Genomic DNA, 14,262 nt, shown 5'->3' on the forward strand with positions numbered 1-14,262 from the left:
GCAGCCTTCTGTTTTCATCAGCCAGGGAACATCGTGCCAGTGGAGTCCACAGTACCCGCTCTACTTCAGGGCTTTGTTCCCCTGTAATAAGGGCATCATTGTTTTGATCTTAGGAACCTCATGGGAAGAAACATTCTCACTCAATTACTGTGGGGATGTCACTTTCAAGCTAAGTTTACTTGAGACCTAGAGGCAAAGTAAACTGAAAATCCAATTAAAATAAACCTATTCAGATGATAGTTTGTCCTGCTCTCCACCCACAAGTTTACTGGACACACAGGTGCATCTAGTTAGCTCTGAAAGATCCTGGCAGTTCAAGTATGTCTACAGAAGAAAGGGATTTAGTTTTAGATTTTCCTGGAAGATTTCTGACGGTGCTAACAGAACATTGGCTAAGAGGGCATTTAATTGCTGCCTATAAATACAGCAGGGGTGAACACCAAGGAGAAAAGAGAGCTATTTAAGCTAATGGACAATTATGGCAATGTTGGCAATTGAACAAATATGCTGACTAGGAATAAATATAGGCTGAAAATTAGAAGCAAGTTTTGTTAAAGCAGTGAAATTCTGAGACAACTTTCCAAAGGTGGTAAGAAAGACAAAAAGCCTAAGGGCCTTTAAGATGAAACTTGACTTAAGGAAAGGAATTGCATAACGTGCTGCCCACAATAACAGGGGGTTGGTACGATAACTGAGGCAGTCCTTTCCAGTCTTACATTCCTCATGGACCAGAATTCATAAGACTGTGCTAAGGAAAAAGAAATGAGCATGCTACATTGGCTGGCGATACAGAAATTAAAAAAGAGAGGGTAGAATCAAAGAGGATGTGCCCAGTATCAGAGTGGGTGATGATAAAGATATTAAAAGCTACAAATACTAAGAAAGGTGGCTGATGCAGAGCAACTACTCTGCAACAGTCTAACTTAGGGGAAGGAGCTATGGTTTTGTCAGAACAAATATTGGCAATGGATCAGCATTCATGTTGCACCAATCATCAGTACCTGGTCTACACCAGGGAAATTTTGGTTCATCAGGAGGATCACTATTCTGCAAACTTTTTGAGTATTCCTGGGGTTGCTGCCACCAACGATGCCCGAGCAAATGTATTGCTGTTAGTACTTTCAGCTGAACAGAGGGAAATAGTTAGCCGTTGCCATGCTAGTCTGAAGTCAGGCAGGAGGCAGTGTAGAGTTGCACCTTTATAGATTAATTCATAGATGTATAAGTTTGTGTAAGCAACAGCTCCCTCTGTCAGATACTAGCTTTAAAGTCCCTCTCCTTGCAAATTAAAATCCTGCTTTCTGCCTACATCTGACTGACTACTATGAAGGTGAGAGGGTGGAAGCAGTCACTCTTCTATGACAAAATGAGAAGATAGATTGTAAAATTATATACAAGCCAAGCATTGTTATTTCTTGTTAACAGGTGCATGTATAAAGAGAAGATTTCCAAATAAAAATCTCCACCACTGATTCACCTGGGATGCCAATGGCTCTGATCAGGAAACAGAAATACACATTTCTGGAAGTACTGTGAGATGCGAGTCAAAAAAAAAATCAGTCCCTTATTTGGACCCAGGCCTAGAGATTTAGCTAGACAGTGCACAGGGTGAATTTCAAGGAACATGTTATCTGAGCTGAAACACCTTGTGTTAAGGGCTGTACAGCCCAAAACAGGAGGTTTAAAAGGTTAGGGGGCCAGGCTTAGGAAGATGGGGGCACAGGTGGTTTTCTTGTCCATCCTCCTGGTCAGAGGTTGTAGTCAGCATCACACCACCTGCATCAAAAAAGTTGCCCTACGGCTTTGGAGTTGGTGTCATCAAGTGGCTTTTGGATTCTATGATCACGATCCGCGCTTCCACAAAAGGGGCATCCTGAGACGTGATGGTCTTCATCTCTCTTCGAAAAGTAAGAGTCTGTTCTCTTACAGGCTGGCTGATCTCCTATGCAGGACTTTAAGCTAGGTTCATCGGGGGACACGGATGCAGATGACAGAGAACCTAGGATCAACAAACCATGAGCCATGCACTGGGGTTACAGTCCAGTGGCTCCACAATCTTGGTGAGATAGGTATCCACCAAGGCATCTGCGCTACCTTCTGTATGGTGGGGTCTGGTGCCTTTGCACCTCACCATTGAAGCCATGCCCTTGGCCCACATTGGCAGTACCTGTGGTGGAGGAGACTGGCTTGTGGATGGACTGCTGGCACGGGACAGTGGATCCCCCTCTTCCACGTCCTCCCGCCTCTGCCTTTCCACATCCCTGACCATGTTCACCAGCACCTCCACCCAGTGATGGTGGGTTTTGCTGCTGCAGATGCTCCCCTTCACCCTCGGGTCACACATGTCTGCCAGAGCATGTGGACCGTACTGGACTGTAACAGATCCAGCTGTTTTTTGATGCCCTCCTTCAGCCACTTCACCAGTACCTGCACCTCTGGTGAAAGCGGCTTGCCCCAGCCAGCAACATCGATCCCCTGGCACTTCTCCTTTCAATTCTCAAGCTCCTCCATTATGGGGATCACCTGGCTAAGGAAGGAATCGCCAGCGTTGAGGCTCTTGATAGCCTTAAGGAACGGCTTGAGGACCACCAAGAACTGGGAGATGGTATCCCACTCAGTTTTGTTAAGGGGGCCACTGATTCCAATCTTCCCAAGCAAGGCCATCTCATGGATGGGCTTCTGTTGCTCCATCAGCCTTTCAAGCATCAGGTCTGTGCAATATATCTGTTTACTATATCTTCTATGTGTAATATATCTTCTATCTGTTTACTATATCTTCTATCTGTAATATATTGGAAAAGGTGTATTCAATCCTTTTCAAGAAGAGAGATGAGCAAGAGACTGACTAGGAAGCCAGTCACTGCAGCCAGCCAGTACCTTTCACATACTGTTGCTTACAGGCAGACAGCTCACAAAAGGGACAGAAAGGCTTTACACAGAGCCTTATATGCTGTTTCTGCTTCCCTCCCCCAGAGCATTGTGATTGGAAGGGAATCCAGGGAAAAATCACAGTCACTGGCCAGCTACAGATGTCAATATCAGAGCAGTCTTTCTCCCCCTCCTCCCACCCCCCCTTCTCAGTTTCTGTTTCCACCCAAGATCGCCTTCTGAATCGCCAGATCTGTTCCAAATCGATTTGGATGCTTCAAATTGATTCAGAGCTTTTAATGGGTCTCCCGATTTTCATTTGGATTCAGTGATTTGGCTGCCGAATTGGGCTGAATCTTCTCTGAATCAAATCAGTGACTGAAGCTTTGCACACCTCTTAACAGACACCTTGCTGGGATCACTTGATCTCAGCACTATTCCTGTCCAGACTAGGGGGGTTGGATTTGATTATCTTTCAAAGTCCCTTCCAGTCCTTAATTTCTGATTCTGCAACTGAGGGGGTGATTGATAGGATCCATGGGTCTGTGTGGGACTCTGAGTAGTGAATTTATAGGATCATGCAGGAGCTTGGGGTACTATATATGCAGTTGCAGGGGGACCTCTCAAGGAGCAGTGATGAGCTATATGAGCTAAGGGCCCTCACCAATACTACTCAAGGCCTGAAAGGAAAATGCCCCCTAGGATAGACCTCCTTAGACACAGGAGAGACTGGGGCACATCCAAGCATCCTGTACCCTGGTGAGCAACCATTCACCCACCACAAGGTTTCCCATCTTCTACCATTTTGCTGGGTGACTGCATATACCAATTAAAACTTGTTATTTTATTGAGGAGGTTGCTAGTCTCTTACTGTTTGATTTTTTTTAATGGTAAATTTATGTGAAAATAGTACATGGTTGTGTGTCATAATATCCAGTCCAGACAAAGTAATGATGCTTGTGTGAGGATGAGGGCCACAGGCTGGACCTGTGTACAAATTTGAAATTCCTGGCTGTGCTCCTGGTGGTCATATCCAGGTTGCCACTGTCAGAAGCTGTCCAGCTATTGTGTGTATGAGCTGGGCCAGCTGTATGATATTCAGGGAAATAACCTATTTCTTTGTGGGGGTGCGATGCCAGGCCAGGTGCTGGTCTCTCATATGTAACACCACAGCAGTAGTATCAGGGGGCTTCATTAAAATGCTAGATGATTTGTTGGCTCTTCTTGTGGCCAGATGATTCGTTGGCTCTTCTTGGGGCTCTTGTCCTTGTCCAAAAAACCCAATCTGCTGCTCAACAGATCTGGGCTGTGTAGCAGGCAGGCTCAAAACAATTTAGTATATCGGTAGGGGATAAAGCCCTCACCACAAGCCATCCCACCTGCCTGGGATTGCCACTCCACATAACCCAACCTTGGGAGCTTCTTTCTGCAGTTCCCTGGGTATGGAACAGAAGTGAACATTTTTACTTCCTCCTGGGATGGTTCTGCTTAAAAATAAAAACAACTCCCAAGTATGCTGCAGTGGTGTATAGGCATGGGAAATCATTGGCCCAAGCAGGACTGGTCACTGATACCACAGAACATGATATTGTTTCCTCACCTGCCAGCCCTGCTTCATTTTATTGCTTCTTGCACCTTATGTGGTGATCTCTGTAGTCCAGAGGAGTATGAGATTTTATGAAAATGTTACTATTCAAAACAATTAGAATTCGGGCAGGATATCTGTCTTACAGCTCCATGGATCAAAAATAGTGACAAATGATATACCACAATCCAACAATCAGCTCCATTAAGAGCAAATATTTAAATGCGGCAAAAACCTGTTGAAGACACTTGCACCTACACGTTGTTTGTCAAGGGTCCCATTATTTTAACTAGTGTTTGCTTAGATGGGCACAGCTGCTTAAGGAAATGTATTTTGGCACAGAAAAAATATTTATGTAACAGCTTTTTTTCTGTTCTATGAAATCCTTTAAGCTCCTTTTGGAAACCCAGAAAGTCTGCCACTGCTTTCCCATTTATGTATTCTTTCCCCTGAAAATGTCTGTTCGGATGTGGATATTTGGATTCTCCTCTCTTTCCCACTTGGACTGAACAGACTGCCTCTGGAATTCATCCAGCTCACGTGGACTGGAGAAAAGTCAAAATTGTATTTCCACATCCTAGTACTCAGAGGTCTCTTTGCATGGAAAAGAGAATATCGGCCAGATTCTATTCTACCTATTAAGCATTCAAGTGGATTTAGGCACCTAAGTGTATTCTACTTTGAGTCCTGAAAACTATTGCATCTACTACTGTAAAACACTCTCACTTCCCTTTCAGACTAAGCCCTAAAGGAGTAGTGAGGAGAAGGATACTACCTACCTTTTGCATTAACTGCTTTTCAGGGACTTGGGCAGTCAATAGGATCACACATCTGCTTATGCCCCTAATAGAGTATAATATGGCCCTTTTTTTGATTGTTCCTACAGACTGTTCAATACCAGTTAAGTGGTTTAGGATACTTGGCAGTGAAAACTGGATCATCTTCCCCGGCAGATTAGGGAACAACAAATATGGAATGTATGCAACTTTCTTCCAGGTTTGCCTCTGGCCACACTTTTCAAGCCTTCTCCTCTACCAGATCTCCTCTAAACCAAAAGATGAGCAGGTCCAGCTATCTAAATGTACCAGTATTTGTTGAAAAAAGAACTTTGTGCAGGTTCAAGAATGAAACACTGCTTTTAGGCCCTCCCTCCTTAGTGCTGGCCTAGACAGTGAAAGATCTGGCTTTGGATCCAGCACAAGTACATATTTTCATACCTATTTAGAGTGCAAGAATCCTGCCCTTGGACTGGATTTCTGAGAGTTTCTCACTTTTCCTGACATTTTTCAGAATCTAAATAATCAAGTTTAATTAATTGGAGCCCAGCAAAATCCGCTACTTTTGATAAATGTGCATCGGGAATGCCACTTCTTCAAATGAGTGTCTGTGTTGCCTGAAACAATTTTTCTCAGTCTGAAAGAAAGCAAACAATTCAGTTCAAATTTGAAGTGTCAAGAGAGGCAGCCTGGGTCACTTGCCGGGGCATAGGATGGAGATGTAGGTGGGGTTGGTTCTGTTTCCTACTCTGCTGCCAGTCTGCTGGGTGACCTTAGATAAAGTGCTTCTCCTCAGAACCTGAACTGGAACAAGGCAGGGGTGCTTAGTTCCCAGCCCTCTGTTTGGACTATTAGATTGTGCATGATGCATTTTGGGGGCACAAACTTAATCTTATAACAGATCAGTGTTCTTTGCTATTTACCTGATGTATCAGAGAGAAATTCTGGCACCACAGAAGTCTATGGGAAATTTGGCCTTGATTCCAGTGGAGCTAAGATTCAACCTCGTGAAGTTATTTTTTTTTAAGTAAAATATTCCTGTTCCCATCAGTCTATTAATTCATATACATGTGGCTGTTGACTTTACCATATAGGAACACTATTCTTCAATATAATGACATATTTAATACATAACCACCCTATATTTAAATGTCATTCTCTTTGCTCCCTCAGTCTCTCAGCAAACAGGAAAACACAAACAAGTTCTAATAATGGAACATCCAACATTTTGAGACCCCCTGTCTCCTCCCAGGTAATGTTCTGCCTTCCTTTGCTTTGTAGTGAATGGGCCTCTCAGTCCTTTATAGGAACCCACTAGGGGGTTATATAAATACTAATTACACTAACGGTGGAGGCTGCCTCCCACCCATTTTTCCTTTCTTCCCCCATTGTTAAGCTTCAAACTAGAAAAAATGTAAAAGGACTGTGATCCTAATTGACTTTGCCTCCAAATTAACCAGTCTTACAGCCTTGCTGTTTTTATTTTTAACAAGTTGTTTGAATGAAGTTTAGTCTTTGACTTTTTTCTGTGCTAGATTTGTAGCTGGATGCCTGGTAAGAAAAGACAATGACTATACAACGAAGGTTCCTCACTGTTGTCAACTCACAAAATCATTTAATTTCACAAAACTATCAGCATTTTTCTTAGAATGTCAGTCCTGCAGCCAAGTGATAACATGACGTTCTCAGTTTTCATTTTTTTAAAAGTTTCTAGCCTTTATGGGTGCAGCAGAAAGCTTGAAAATATGAACACATAGGGTTTCAAAACCAAAAGACAACAAAATCCCAAACCTCAGAGTGGATTATTTTTCCAATCTCATAATTTCTGGTAGGTCTGACTCATTAATGGTGAACACTTGAAATTGGCTATGTTGGAACTGGCATTAGATAAATGGGTGAATTGCTATGTGAGCTGATGGACTTTCTGAAAAATCTTATGAGTTCTGGTGAGACAAGAAAATATGTTTCAGAGATACCATTGTATTTATGAGCAGCAGGGAACCTGGTGATAGGTAATCTGAATAAGGCTAGCGAGCTGTCATCAATAAAACAAACAGATGTATGTAAGTACCTGTAAAACTAGTACTGTTTGAAGAACTGAGTACTAACAGAAAGTAATAGCTGCAGTTTAACAATTCTGAAAATATACACTTGTCTGCTCAGTGCAGATGACTCTACATTACAAAAAGGGTGTAGAAAAGCTCATGAAAAACAATGAAAATAGCTTCAATTTTCTAACTGAAAACTCCTAATAAGGCTTCAGAAGAGCATGGAAATGACCCTTTTATTTTCTAAAAAGCAAATTGCAGCCTTCTTTTTGTAGAACATAAGCCCGGTAACCACTGTTCCAAAATCTAGTTTGCTAATGTTTTCAAATATTGTTTAGAAAAATCATTTGCACAAAGCTTTGCCCTATCTACACCTATTGTGCAAGTGGGTTAAAAGGCGTTTTTAAGAACTGTTTTTTAACGTTGCAGCTCATGTGGTAGTGAGAGAGCCTTAATAGCTGAAGGAAAATGGACAGTGGCACATATACGTTGAGAAGGATCCATGGGTTATCTGCTTGGGGCAATGTGATCCCAAGGTGAGGTTCTTCTAGGAATCATCAGTCTGAAAATAAAATTGGGGGAAAGGGTTGCTTTACAGAAAAAGAGACTGAGTCTCTTCTGGTAGCTTTTTCTACTCACGGCTTCTTGGTCCATTCTTTTCTTCTCTATCACGTTGACACTTCATACCTGCATCACAGGTTTTCGGGTTGTAATAGCAAACTTTCTCCAGTTTTAGATCTGCATGGATGCTTTCATATGTTTAAGCCATTTTTCATCAGGGTTGTGAATGACTTTGGATGCACTGTATAGTAGATTATGTGAGGTCTTTGTGGGGAAAGAGATGGAGGGGAAAGAATTTCTGTTTCTTTCATCTAGCAGATTAATTCTCAGGGAGGTCTCCTTGTTTATGCTGTTTCCACCTCTATGTAGGTGGCAACTCTAACTGTGCTTCAATGGCTATTGTTGCCTGTGGGAAGGCTGCAGCTTTCCTCACTGCATGTGATCTCACTCACAGTTGTAGTGGAGATTATTATGATTTGCTGAGGGGGTTATTGTATCTGCTAATCTGGACTCACAGCTGTTGTGTGTCTTTTGTCTAGGTTGGTCGTTGCTATAGAAGATAGAAACCCAGTTTGATTAGCACTTAAGAAAAAAGATAATGCCTAAGGATGAGAGAGAGAGGAAAGAGAAGGGATGTGTTGGAATATTGAGCCTTAGGTTTTAATATTCAAAGGCAAATTAATGTGATAAATGGTACACTGGCTATTACATTTGCTTGCAGAACCTGAAGAGGGCTGCCTAGCCTAGCTGGATTTCATGCAGAGGAATTATTGAGATCCACTCAGTCAGTGTTAAGAACAGACAGTGATGTGTGTGGAGAAAGGGGCACTAGAACAACTCCTCATTTTCTTTGCAACTGCAGCCAATATTAAGAGTGCTTCCAAAGGACTGGGGGTATTTAAATAGGAAAAACCTCAAATATTGAATAAATTATCAAAATTATAAAAATATCAGGAGATCGATGTTGCAAAACAGTACAATTACCTACTTGGAGACTATATATGGTAACTATAGTATGCAAACACATTATATGAGGCACAATAGAAGACGCTATTAATTTTGTAACTGTATTGCATAGGAAAGATATAACAGGCTGTTACATGGTAAAGTATGGAAACTGTTTTTGTAAAATATGATTTTGGCAATTAAAAGCAATTTCTAATTGTGTGAATATCCTTATTTTCCAGTTGTCAAGTAGTCATAGAATCATAGAAAATTAGGGATGGAAGGGACCTCAGGAGGTCATCTAGGCCCAAACCCCTTCTCAAAGCAGGACCATCCTCAACTATATTATCCAAGCCAAGGCTTTGTCTAGCCAGGTCTTAAAAAACCTCCAAGGATGGAGATTCCACAACCTCTCTGGGTAACCTGTTCTGGTGCTTTACTACCCTTCTCATGATACAGTTTTTCCTAATATCCAACTTAAACTTCCCTTGCTACAACTTGAAGCCTTTGCTCCTTGTTCTGTCATCTGCCACCACTGAAAACAGTCTAGCTCCAGCCAGCCTCCTAACCATTTTCATTGCCTTTCTCTGGATTCTCTCCAACAGGGGTGATGCATAGCAGGTGCACGCAGGTGTACGTACACCCCCTGAACATGGCAGTGCACCCCATGCCACTGCTGGCAGCACCTGTGGGTGGTCACTGACCCCTGGTCAGCACTTGCCACCCCTCCCCACTCTGCCATCCACAGTGCCAGTGACGTCTGCAGGAGCTCTGCGGTTGCCGCCGCCATGCTCCCACTGCCTCCAGCACAGCCGTGCCCCTGCAGCCGCTGGGGGCACGTGCCATTCATGCTCTCCAATATGTCCACATCCTTTTTGCAGTTGGGGGGCAAAACTGGACAAAGTACTTCAGAAGTATCCTCACCAGTGCCGATTAGAGGGGAATAATAAATTTGCTCTATCTGCTGGCAACACACCTACTAATGCAGCCCAGTATTCCCTTGTTGCGAAGAAGGGGGAAATGTTAGCCACCCGGGCACACTGTTGGCTTGTATTCAGCTTATTGTCCACTATAATCACCAGGTCCTTTTCTGCAGAGCTGCTGCTTAAGTTAACCAGTCAATTCCCAGCCTGTACCAGTGCATGGGACTGTTCTGTCCTAAGTGCAAAACTTTGCACTTGTCCTTATTGAACCTCATGAGATTTCTTTTGGTTCACTCCTCCAATTTGTCAGGGTCTCTCTGAATTCTAGTCCTATCCTCCAGCAGATCTATTACTCCCCCACAGCTTGGTGTCATCTGCAAACTTGCTGAGGGTGCACTCCATCCCATCTTCCAGGTCGTTGATGAAGATATTGAACCAAAACCAGGCCCAGGACTGACCCCTGGGGCACTCCACATGATACCGGCTGCCAGCTAGACATTGAGCCACTAATAATTACCCCTTAAGCCCAGTGATCCAGCAAGTCACTTAGTAATAATGCAATCCAGAAATAGGTTAAGAGGGTAGTCCCAACAAGATCTGAAAGAAAGAACACAATAAAATGGATTGTACCTTCAACAATACAACTGAGTTCAGATTTAGGATGACCCCTTAATCATGGGGTCTCCCTTATTTTCAGCATCTTGAGAGCTATTCCATCCCCATTCTACCATAGTCTATAGAGGTTCTTACCCTATGTTCATAACTGTAGCATTCATGTCTTCCAGTAGTACATTAAGTGGTATGACTAACATCTGTCATGTTGTTCTTTCCTACATCCTCTCCCCAAGGAGAAGTGATTTTGTGATTTTATTTTTTTGCATGTTTGTTCTTTTTTTTAATACACATACTATGTATTTCCATTAGGGAAGAAATGCACCTTGCCCTTGGAGGGAGATGGTGAACTTTGTGATGCTCAGGAGGACCAAAGAGAGAACTGGTCTTTTTGGGATTCCACAAATGAATTGTCTAGTGGTGGAGGTACAGCTCCGCATCATTACCGTAATATGCTCAGTACTTGGGCAGCAAAGTTGTCTCCCCTGACCACCACCTGGGCCCCACTTAGATGCCCCCTTTGGCCCCTCAGGGTCCCACCCTGTTATTTTTCTTGACATGCCTTAGATGTTATAAGCTGACAGGGTGGCTGCCTTTAGAGGTTTTGGATGATAGGCTCTTGACTGGGCTGAGACCCCCCAGCCATGTCCCACTTTATTCTGTCTGAGTCCCTTGGCCTGGAGTCTACTGTCCCAGGACCACAAGTCCCTGGCTCCAACTCTGGCCCTCATGAGTTCTGGGCTCCTTGGCTCCTGGTCTTGCCCTTGCAAGCTCTGGGCTTGTGCCTCAGTCTTCACCGTTTTTTATCTCCCCTGTCTGTCAAATAATAACAGTCTTTCCACAGGGCATGGGATACTGCACTCACACAGCACTCCTGGTTACAGCCTGATTAGGGCTCCATGCTGAGGGACCCTGCTGTACCCAGCCTCCAGTCTGTCCCTTTCAGTTGCATCCGGCCCTCCAGTTTAAATGAAAACCAAAAATATAAGCGTCCTCTCCAAAACAAAGGGTTCCCCTCTCATGGTTAATCTTGCCCTGCAGAAGCCCTACCCCAAAGACCCAAGGCACTTATCTGTTTCTTTTCAAGATGCAGGGCTCCTTTCAATTCTCTGGCAGCTCAGAGTCTTTCCTCTGGGCCCCCTGCCCCAGCTCTGCCTCCTACGGCTCCTATAACTTGGCTGCCCCATTGGCTTAGGCCTTGTGTTTATAAGTCTTCCTGGGTCACTTTACCTTCCATTTCTTCACCCAGGCCTGTTAGTCACTGTTAGCACCTGGGGTGGGTGGCCATTTTCCAGGGCTCTTTGCCTGAATTAGCCTGTCCTAGAGAGGCTGGGGAAGGCTAATTACCCCTGGGCTCCCTCCCCTTTAGTAATGTGTTATAGGCCCTGTTACAATTACCCATCAGGAGTGACTCCAACTACATAGTGCAGTCCTCTTGGAACCTGCCACCTCTGTCAGGTGACAAAGTACAAGTACAAGGGCCAAGTACTGACTACTAGTGTCCTAAAGAAACCAGCCAAGCTAATTACAGCTCTGCCAACTGAAGAGAATATTCTGTGTCCAGCACAATTTGCATTCAGGCAGGACATGGAAATGAAGCTGCCTTGTCACCACTGATGGATTGACTCTTCCTGTCAATTGAGAGGCAATTTCTGGATTTTTAAATACCATTCTGAAAGTGGGGAAGCCCTCATGTTTCTCTTTTTTATCTCTTGCCAAAGATTCCAGAGTTGAGGTCTTGCTCCAGGGAGACTTCTGAATTCACTGGCTGCTTCATTGTTCATTGCACCACTGTTGCGGTAGGTTAAACTTGCAGACAAAGAGGTGATCTTAGGTAACCGCCAAAGCGTGGAGGCACTTGAATAGTATTTTTCTAGGACACTAATCAGTAGTTGGATTGAACTCATGTACTAATGCTGCATTTCTTCAGGGTTAGTTGCACTAGTGCATGTTTGAAGGACAGTTTTCATCTGAGAATGATGTGTTGGTGGTTCTAGTCAAGAGCGATGCTAGTTATTCATCATGACTCTTTCACAAGTCAAGTTTATGGATCAGATTCATAAGCTTTGCATTGTAACTCTTTTAGGGTATCTAGTGCTTGCTACCAAAAATGCTCTGGGTGTGCATTGGTTAGTGCATATAGATAGAACTGATCCACACACTTTGAGAAGGCTCCCGAAATGAACAAGGTCTTTTCAATAAAGAAGGAAAAGATTTCTCCACAGAGCTTTTTGGTTGGTTCTAATGTAGATTAATGAATCTAGTTTTAATGTAGTCTAATGTATATAGTTTTGATTAAGCAATATACCATCTTGGAATATTCCTTTGGTGGGATTTAGTAGCGTCTATAGAGCTTGAAAGGAGGATTCTCTTGGCCTGTTAGAAAGCCTCAGCATATTTTTAAGGAACACATTATGTTTCTTCCTTTGTTTTTCCAAACTGGTGCTTGATTCACTATTGTGCAGACCTCGTTCCTTCCAGCTCATGATTTCATAATACCCTGTGGGAACTAAAGCAACTGACCCATATTATCACTTTTCCACGTGAATGTTTAATGTATCTTTAACTCCTTGAATGAAATTTAGCAGCTGGAAATTGTTTGTAGGGATGTATCTGGCCTCCATCACAATAGTATCTGATCTCCTCAGATGAATGTTTAAAAGTCTGTATACCAATCTCTTTTTTCTTGGGAGAAATTACTTGATTAGTTTATAGATTGCTTTTGTTTTCTTGCTTGTTTATGTGAGAGTGAGCATGCTTGGTGTCTGTCTGTGTGCAGGAATTACTGAGGAAAAACTACAGCAAACAGATGGATTTTTAAATACCGTTCTGAAAGTGGGGAGGCCCCTCGTGTCTCTCTATTTTATCTCTTGCCAAAGGTTCCAGATTTGAGGTCTTGCTCCAGTGAGACTTCTGACCCCTGCATTCGCTGACTGCTTCATTGTTCGGATGGAACACAGCTGTTCCAGTAGGTCAAGCATGCGGATGAAGAGGTGATCTTAGGTAACTAGTGTCAAAGAATGGAGGCACTTGAACAGGAAGAGAGCTGGTACTGTTAGCAACTAGCTGTTAGTAGACCATAAAACATGTGCTAGGGACCACCAGAAATGCACAGGTGCTGGTATAGGAACCTCTGAGATAGAGCATTCACGGGCTTAAAAACTTTTCACAAGAGACTTAATGCCAGTTACATTCCCCAGACTCTGGCATTACTGTAGTTCACTTTAATGCTTCGAATGGCAGGAAAACAAGCATTTCTTTCATCTGTAGGAACATGCTTCTAACCACAGGAAAAGAATATTGTGAAGTAAAACCAGCTTTGGCATAGGTGAGAGAGTTTGCATATTTAAAAAAATTCCCCCATAGGCCAGTGGTCTCCAGCCTGTGACTTGTGAGCCATATGCTGTCTGTAAGATACTGTAGCGATGCTCACAGCCACAGGTAAATTTGCCTTCCACACATGTGTATTTCTTCAGGTTAATAGATTAAAGAATGTTGATTTCTTTGTGTTGATTTCTTTTCTTTCTTAATTTTCTTAGTGTTGTTGGCCAACAGTGCCTGGAGGGAGAGGACCATTGCGATAGACTATCAAGCAACCTGCAACATTTTAGTCGGATGGCAAGTAAAAAAATATGTGTAGTGTTTTCATTTTCCAGGAATGAGACTCATGTTTCTGGATCCCTCTCCCAATACCAAGAAACTAGACTGGACTTTAGTCTCTCTTTCTCCTGAACTTACTGTGTTTTATTACTTTGTCACCTCAGAGTGGTGGAAATCTAATGCAAAAATATTCACACAGTGTAACAACAATAATGAGCTAAAATCATAAGTATAAAATAAAACTTGATTTAAGTGTACCATATCTGTAGCTATCATATAACTATCCAAAAGAAAATACCGTGATCATATATTTGAGCATACAAGAATATCAGATTAATATGAAC

This window comes from Alligator sinensis, unplaced genomic scaffold (assembly GCF_000455745.1).
Source record: "Alligator sinensis unplaced genomic scaffold, ASM45574v1 scaffold391_1, whole genome shotgun sequence".
NCBI classification, from domain to species: Eukaryota; Metazoa; Chordata; order Crocodylia; family Alligatoridae; genus Alligator; species Alligator sinensis.